The 8502-nt window shown below is 42.8% G+C and overlaps 1 protein-coding gene across 3 annotated transcripts in view; it reads right to left on the reverse strand.

The window, feature by feature from the left end:
- The window catches only part of mapk8b (mitogen-activated protein kinase 8b), a 32486-nt gene extending 24814 nt beyond the window's left edge, over nt 1–7672 (reverse strand). For all 3 annotated transcript variants that reach the window (XM_063481542.1, XM_063481543.1, XM_063481544.1), the window contains exon 1: nt 7389–7672. The gene's annotated coding sequence lies outside the window, so the exon portion shown is untranslated. The remainder of the gene's footprint in view (nt 1–7388) is intronic.
- Between the last annotated feature and the right edge of the window lie 830 nt (nt 7673–8502).

Here is an 8502-nt window from a genome sequence, read left to right on the forward strand (position 1 = left end):
GCTTCAACGCTGCTTTGAAGGACTGAAGTCAAAAACACCTCAGTTAAACCTGAGTCACATCTGAGACGCAGTGCAGAAAGGAACTGAGTCACTGCTCTTGCCCAACAGTGACGGGTGTGAAAGCACCCAATACGTACTGAGATTGGATCTGGTAGACCACATTCTGAAGTGGTCTACGTCACACGGGGTCACATTCTTTTTGCTGCGTTTCTTCAAACGCGGCGGTAGTCACTTCAAATAATGTGCCTCCTGCCATATTTTTAAAAATACACTATTTGTTTTGCCTATAGCTGTTGGCTAAACTGCACACTAAAAATAAAGTACTGTGTTTTCACAGTACAGATCAGGTTGTAGGACTTAAAAGATGTGGTCAAGATTTGACTTTGAGTGCAGGGCATGCATGCGTGCATGTCTGCTGGTTCCTTTCAGGGCTCAGACATTATACACTCACCTATAAACTACGATCCTATTATAAGTGGTCAGTCAAGATGCATCCTCAGGCCAGCTGTAAAGTGACATACTAGTGACTGGATATTCCTACTTGTATGTTGATGCCCAACAAGAACAGGGCTCCAATTCCAAGTATCAAAAATGAGATGCGTGTCTGTTTGAAGACGCATCTTTTGAGTTTTAATTAAAACTGGCAACCCCGAATTACAAGAAACCAACAGATTCATTCAGAAATGGATGTTTATACTGGCTCACATGCCACCCTGCATGTCTGCTCTAAACACAGCTCTGCCTGCGCTGCTTGTGTTTTGTCTTTTCTGCTTCTCTTCATCTGTGCCCTCTCCTCTCCTGCTGCATTATTCTCTTTGACTCTGATCAGAACATCTCTCTTCCCCGTTGCAGAACCTTGTCAAAATTCGGCATCTAAGCCGCACGGAGAAGAGGTACAGGGATGAATACAGAGCACAACTTACAAACAACCCTGAACACAAGCAAGAAGTGTGCTGCTGGATGTTTAACAAAAAGACACACAGTGTACACAACAAAACAGCAGGAGAAACAATAATAAATGTACTAGCTGCTAAATTCAATAACAGCCTTCATGCATTTTTAATCAGAGTTTACCTACACAGGCTCTCTGGATTGGCATTTCAGCTGAAGGAAAATGCAACATTTTGCTGTGTTAATGTGACGTAATAGTATCCAACTGTGCACTCAATGTTCCTCATACATTAAACCTGCAGCCATCCTTCCCTTAAACCCCAACCAGCTCTTGTACGATGCTTCAACCGACACTAGTCTGAGCCTTACAGCCCTTATGGTGCCTTTCCAATGTGCAAGCTGATTCCACAGGCACTAATGCACCCCATACCATCAGTGATGCAGGCATTTGAACTGAGTGCAGATAACAAGCCCAATGGTCCCTCTCTTTTTCAGTCCACAGACTAAACCAAATTAAAGCAAACGCACCTTTTAGCTCGTGTGTCTTTGAACCATACAGTCAGATTGTTTTGGTTATTCTTGTGTTTAGGATCTCTCTCTTTGCACTGGTCTCTTTGGCTCAACTGCATGCTGGATTGGGTTCATAACCCTCTTTGGCTCTCGGAGGAGGCGGACGCATCTTTCCCCTCTCCCTCCCTTATCTTCCCTGCTGCTGCTTCTATGTGTTTGTCTAGTCTCGTCTAACTCTAACCCTCAAAGAGTTTCCCAGTCTTGTTCTCTAAAACCTAAAGAATTATGGATTTGATCAACTGGTCCCGTAACGGAATTGACACCCTGCTGGGCTTGGGAGAGCCCGATTGTCCTGCGGAGACGTTTGCTGCCGGATACTCGATGGTCGGTTGCGTCGTGTGTCTGGCGACACTCTCAATGGAGGACAATGAACGACATCTACCAATTTGGAACCACGATAACAGAGTTCGGGCTGATTGGAGCTGGCTTGGACCTGGCTTATCGAAGAACAAGAAGCAGCTACAGCTGTTCAAAATCCCATGAGGCTGGCCGACATGATAGACGATTGGCAGGACTGTGAGTACTCAGACTGTGTTTTGAATGCAATATGGATAAGATCTTGGAGAAGCTCATGGCTCTGCAATATGGATAACATCTTGGAGAAGAACAACGGGAATTGAGAGAATTGGTGACCAGTGATGGACATTAGACCAACTGTAAAAATTGGATGCAGTTGTTTGCACTAAACCCAAACATTCACCATCTTCACTCATGTGGCCCCCCTGGCGCCAGCTGAAGGCCTGCCAAGGTTGAAGCTGACTGGAACAACAAATTCTTCCCATGATAACAGGATTGTTGTCAGAACTCTTTGTACCTCCTTCAAGGCCACCTGGAGACTGTTGACTGACGCTTAACCGGGCGTGGTGACACTTTCTCTCAGCTGAACACGGGATACACACACACACATGCACGAAACATGTACACTGATACGCCCTCACTATCACCCTCCCTCCCCCGAATCCAACGCCTCCTCCCATGCTTACCTCCCATCCGATGTGGACACCGGATCAGCTGGAGGCGCAATCAAAGATTGCAGCGGTCCCAGATCAGCTGTACACACTGGAATGTTGCTTGTCTGTGTTTTATTGTGTTATGGTGTGTTGATATCTGTGCATTCCTGTATTATCCTTTTGTGTTACACATTTCGATGTTTTTTTCCCCTTGCTACCTAGCCTGACCTGTCTCCCCAATGTGATGTTTGTGTATTGTATGTACGGTTGGCAAGGTCTGTCATCTCGGTTGTGGGCAACTGCAACTGACAAATAAAGGCCATCTCATCATCATCATCATCATAATTATCAGGTCAGGTCTCACTGTGTAAAGCCCCACTAGTTTGTTTTAATAATTTAAGTTTAAATTATCCAGTTCAGCTAGATGGACCTATGAAGATATTTAATTTTTCTCACTTTGCATGCTGCCGACTACCAAGGAGACACAGTAAAACTGCCAGCTGACCAGCTTTTGTTGAATCAGAGGAAAAAAAAATTTGTCGTTAGTATGTTTCAAAGCAGCTCTTAAATGAAGTTAGGTATGAAACAGCAATGGTTTTAAGGATTCAGTTTTCATCATGTAATTATTAGACTACTATAGCAACTATGCAAGAATTTACTAGAACAATTATGTCTAGCGTAATTTTGACAGCGAATACTCTGAGGCCTCCACGTCACTTTCATATTCAGTTCCCCGTTAAATCCAAATGAGCTCAGCTTCTTTCATGTACAACATTTAGCCGCATCCACCACAAAGCAAAAATGTCAGCTTTATTTGCCAGAGGTATCCTTCTGCGCACAGACCAGAAATACCATGCAAAACACTCCTGGACACGCTTTTCAGAAAAAGTCATTTAGCATATCAAATATAGGCCACACAGGAGGGAGAGGGCGTATTCAAGCTCTGTTTTACTTAGTATGTGTAGCTCTATCCCAGCGCTGCAAAGAGTATGTCTAAACAAATGGTACATGATCATTTCTCCTATGTGAAGGAAGAGCAGTGCAAAGGTTGTCAGGATCCCTGTGAGACAGGTAAATCCCCAGCTTCCTTTTAAGATGGAACTCAGCAATCTGATGGAGTATATCAAGCTATCAGCCCCATCAACCTCAGTTGTTAGAAAGCAGCGAATCGTGCATGTGTGGAAGCCTGCATGAAAATAAAATAATGTATGTAAAGGAATTGTGGAGCTGCAAATCCAGTCAACCTACACAGGTAGGTTTGAACCACTTGAATAAGAAATTACAATCACAACAACACAAACCTAGACAACCACAAAGGTAAGACGGGCCAAGATCTACATATAACTGAATGAAAAAGAAAAAATCATCTTTGTCTCAACATGAATCAGGAAATACTTAACTGTGCAAGAAGCTGTTAAACTAGCTTATTAATTATTTAGTCTGCACAGGTAAGATTCTGCAGTTTTCCAAATGGAAATCAAGCAGGACTCCGAGTGTAAGCTGCTCTCACCAGAGCCGAGCTGGCTTTTGAACGCTCTGCCAGGCCCAAGCATCAGGGATGTTTTCTTAAGACACCAGCTCCAACCATTTAATTAGCTAATGTATGTTATTATCCTGCTCTTAATGATAAATGTTTTTACACATGTGAAAACACACTGAAGCAGCTCAGTAGAACTAAGGTTTAAGACATTTTTTAAAGAAAAATTGCCATAGCAGTGGTGCAGGTTTTTTGACAACTGACTCAGTTATTAATTAGGATTAGTTTGTACATGCTAATCTGAAAATAAATGACAATACTACAGCACTATTGTATTTTTAAACCCGTCAACCCGCTTTTATAAACACACATGTGGCACATGAAAGTTGCAGCTGTATCAGAGTTCAAATTAAGCACACGTGGCACAGCTACTGCCATCCACTGACACACTGGTGGTGGGCAAATAAGGTCTCTGACAGCCAGACAGAACTAAACAGATAACTGTGTCAAAAAGTGGCAGATATGGCTTCTGAACTGCCGCTCCTGTCCAGATATTCTCCCACACAGCTGTCCATCATGCTGTCACTGCTGGGAGCTGATCCTTCTTTTCCCGTCTTGTCTACCTTTGTTCCGTTTCACCCAGAAAAGAAAAACCATAAACGCGAGATTCTTGCAAATATCAAACAGTTCCAAGTTATCTGGGTGACCACAGTCGATTCCACCAGCAGTATCGCTTTTTATCTTCAAAGCGCTCGCACTCAGCCAAAGTAGCTGCTGCTGATAAGAGCTCACAAGGCCTTATTCAGTGCCAAATTCTGGTACCAATGAAGGCCCTGAATGACACTTCTCTCATGGCCGTCTGCAGGCACAAACCACGGGGGCTTTATTGTTAAACTTCCTGTAATCTTGGCCTAGATTTCAAGCTGTCTGACAAACTGCTGATCAAGTAATTGACAATACTCTGAATAAGAAAAACCAAAATTTTAAAAAAGAAAAACAACAACAAAAAAAAAACAAACCAGGCAGATAATTTGTGTGAGTATCACATGCCTCGTGGTAGCAGACAGGAAACACACCACAAGAAAAGCTTCACCAATCTATAAAGCAGAGGGGCACATGCTATAATACCAGTTTACAGACCCATCCCCTAGGCTCCAGACTGGGGATCCGCTCATTCAGCTTTTTCCAGTCCTGATAGGATACCAATACCTTGGCTTTAGGTATCTGCCAGTATCAAGTACTAATCTGATACCAGAGTTAATAAGCTGTAATCTTCACTCTGAGGATGACACTGGGAATTATTATTTTAATGTGTGAGACAACATAAGGCTCGACTTTAAAATAAATAAATTAAAAAAAAAAAAAAACTGGGTTAGAACAACAAAGGGACCCAAAGCATCTGATGCCAGCTCTGCGACATGTAGAAGAACAACATGCGCAGAAAAGGAGGCGGTGGAAAGCAGAAAGCAGTCTCAGGTGTGATTCCATTTTTCAAAATAGTGCTTTCTGCATTATTTGTAGCTCAAAATTCAATATAAGGCAATAAATCTAATCTGAGGAAACGCCTGGTCAAACACAAAATATTCCTACAAACTGAAGAGTGCACTGTTTGACAGCCTGAAAGCCAATTTCAGTTAGGACCTGCAGGTAGCATCATCATAGTTGTCGCCAACATATAAGAAGTTCAGCTCATGGATGATGATGAGACTTTTAGAATGGTGACATTCTACAGGTACCGAACCAGGCAGCTGGATAAGCTGCTGACAGACTGGATTGTTCCCCCCACCCTGTCGACTAGTTTAGCATTTTTAAACTGGCTCCGCTTAAGTGTCTTATCAGCATGCTGTTTACAGTAAATATATGCATTATATGAGACCGCACGTCCACAACCCAAGTATGTAAACATAACTGATAACAGTCTAACATTACTATTTAATACTGTAGTAGCAAACACTGTGACACCGATGTCAAATCACAGACGCTGTCTGAAAACAACAAAGACGACCGGCGCAGTGTGTAAAATGTTGCAGATAATGAAGAGGACGCGTCACAATTCATAACATACAAAAAAATGATTGTTTTCCATTTCCTGCTCAGAAATTCTGGGCCCTTCTTTTAAGAAGCTTAATTTATTTAGGTTAATGTATATGCTATTAGGGCCTCTGTAGGCAAAAACAAAGCAATATGGACCAACCTTTTGTGTCCATAATCTAAAAGTGCAGAGAGGCACAACCATCTCTGCTCTCAGCTGTGACTGTTTGAACTGTGACGTGCTGGGTTAATTGTTGTATTTGTGTTAGGGCTGGTCCCAGCAGAAGAATTAAAGCAGGACGAGCACTGCATCGCTACCGTGACAACTGGTTTTATGTCAAACAATGACTCCACTCACCAAAAAAAATGATGCTACACACTTGTGTCTACTAATAAAATGGCCTGCTGATGGGTGTCTAGATACAAACAGTTATCACGGAAAGACAACACAAATCAGCTGAAAACATGGTAAAATTCACAAGTTAAGAGGCTTAAAATCCCTCGGACATTTCAGTATCAAGATGTCAGAGTGGGCTCGATGTGGATTCATAATCCCGGCTCTGCAGGCTACCTTTTGGTGCAGGAATCAGATTTCTTGGATCTTTTGGCCTGACCATCGCTGTCCTCTTGGCAGGTTGTTCCCAAAAGCCCCGCTAGCAATGTGCAGTGCAGTGTGAGAGCTGCATCGCCCAAATATGACGACAGAAGCACTTCAGTGTAACCAAGATGCACATAGTGAGTGCACAAGCTGCAACCTGGGGTGATTTCTGCCTAACCCAACTTTGGCCATATGATAAAATTCTTAATACAGCTAATAATCTCGTGTGTTAGATAAGAAACACACAATCCTCTGATCTCATCCCTGTTTAGAATAAAGACAGGAGCTGAGAAATGCTCTCAAACTGATGCAACTGGCAAAAAAAGGAGTACATTTGTCAATCTGCAGGTTAAATCATCACATTAAAAACACACAAAAGCACAAAGACTGCAGTCTGAGCCTGATACTTATATACCTCTGTGATGTTACAAGCTGTACAGCTATGCTGCCAAACACAAAACATAAAAAAAGCAGAAAACCGGTGCTGAATAAAAACAGGGTGTATTCAAAGGCGTTAATAAGTGATTTCTGTTTACACTGGGGATGTAGGTGAGCACAAGCTGGAGGTCATAGCGGTTTCCTTGCGGATTTCACGAGTGGCAAACACCACCCGGTTCACTCTCGGCGGTGTAAGCTGTGCTAATGACATGGATAGGTATACTTCCCAGTGTAGCCGCTCACTCTGGTTGTCTTGTACCATTTAGGCCAGACCTGTCCTGCCTGCTGTGGTGCTGGTCACCCTATACGTTATGGTGACACCTATTTAGAGTAACGTGTGTGACCCACATTTGTCCGTTCCCCTCCCAGCAGTTGACAATAAAACGTCAAACATGTCTCAGTGGGAGAAAAAAAATCCATATGTCGAGCTCACCCCTCTCTGGTTAATTCCAACAGTGTCGACCCCGCAGTCGCCACTCGCTGCCTGCTGCCGGAGACACAAGCTGGACGGTGTTTAGGAGGAAAACAGCGCTTTAATCCCTTTCTTCCCACCGGTTACACTCCCGTTTCCGTCACACTAGCAGGCTGGGAACACCGCAAAATACATGTGTAGCTTCTACGCAACCTAGTCTCAGTGCTTCCGCGACCCGGGCAGTTTCTGCCATTTCATACCAACGTCGTCGAAACCTTCCGATGTTTCCTCGGCTGCACAATGAGAACCAGGGGGGCGTTCAAAACCGCCTGCGCGTTCCCGGCGGCTACGTCTGCAAAGCGGAAGCGACGGTTTTGCAACGTTTTGGAATGATGTCGCGTTCAATGGGAAAAGGTGGATGTTTTCTACTTGCTAAAGGGTTATTTAAACACCTGAAGGGTTCAACTACTCATCTTCTACTGAAAACGTTATACAAAAGTGATGAGTAACATTTAAAATAGCGCTAACAAAGTATTATCAGTTTTATAGCTGTTTTCTACACCTAGCTATCAAGCAAATGTAAGACAGGTTCACATAAAAAAATAACTATTCCAGTTAATCTTATACATGTTAAAGCGGCAAATGAAAATAATTTTGTCCTGAATGACAGTTTAAAGGTATTTATAGACTACTTTTATGCGGTATAGCCTTTGCTTTACTTTTCTAGATAAAAACCTTTCATTAAAAGTACAAAAGTTGGTCCATAGCATCATACTTTGTAACATTTTGACTTATCAAGGCCTCAAAATCAACATATATCCCATACATATAATTAAATTATGTATAAGTAAAATACATATGACATTTTATTCAGCACCCCACACAGATTTGGTGTTGGAGAGGCAGTCTCCCATTGAGTAAGAGAACGGTACACAGACGGGCTCACACCACAAAGATTCACACGACAGCTCACTATCTCCATCTTTGTTTGCCATTTTCACTGACCTGCTCACTGCAGCAGCGCTAATCAGCGATGCCCAATTGTCAGATCAACACCTCAAAATAAGAAAGCACACAGCGGACTTCAATATTTCAACGCTATTTCATAGCTTATGAACTGCAATATTTATCATTC

The sequence above is a fragment of the Pelmatolapia mariae genome, linkage group LG8, assembly GCF_036321145.2.
Source record: "Pelmatolapia mariae isolate MD_Pm_ZW linkage group LG8, Pm_UMD_F_2, whole genome shotgun sequence".
Lineage (NCBI taxonomy): Eukaryota > Metazoa > Chordata > Actinopteri > Cichliformes > Cichlidae > Pelmatolapia > Pelmatolapia mariae.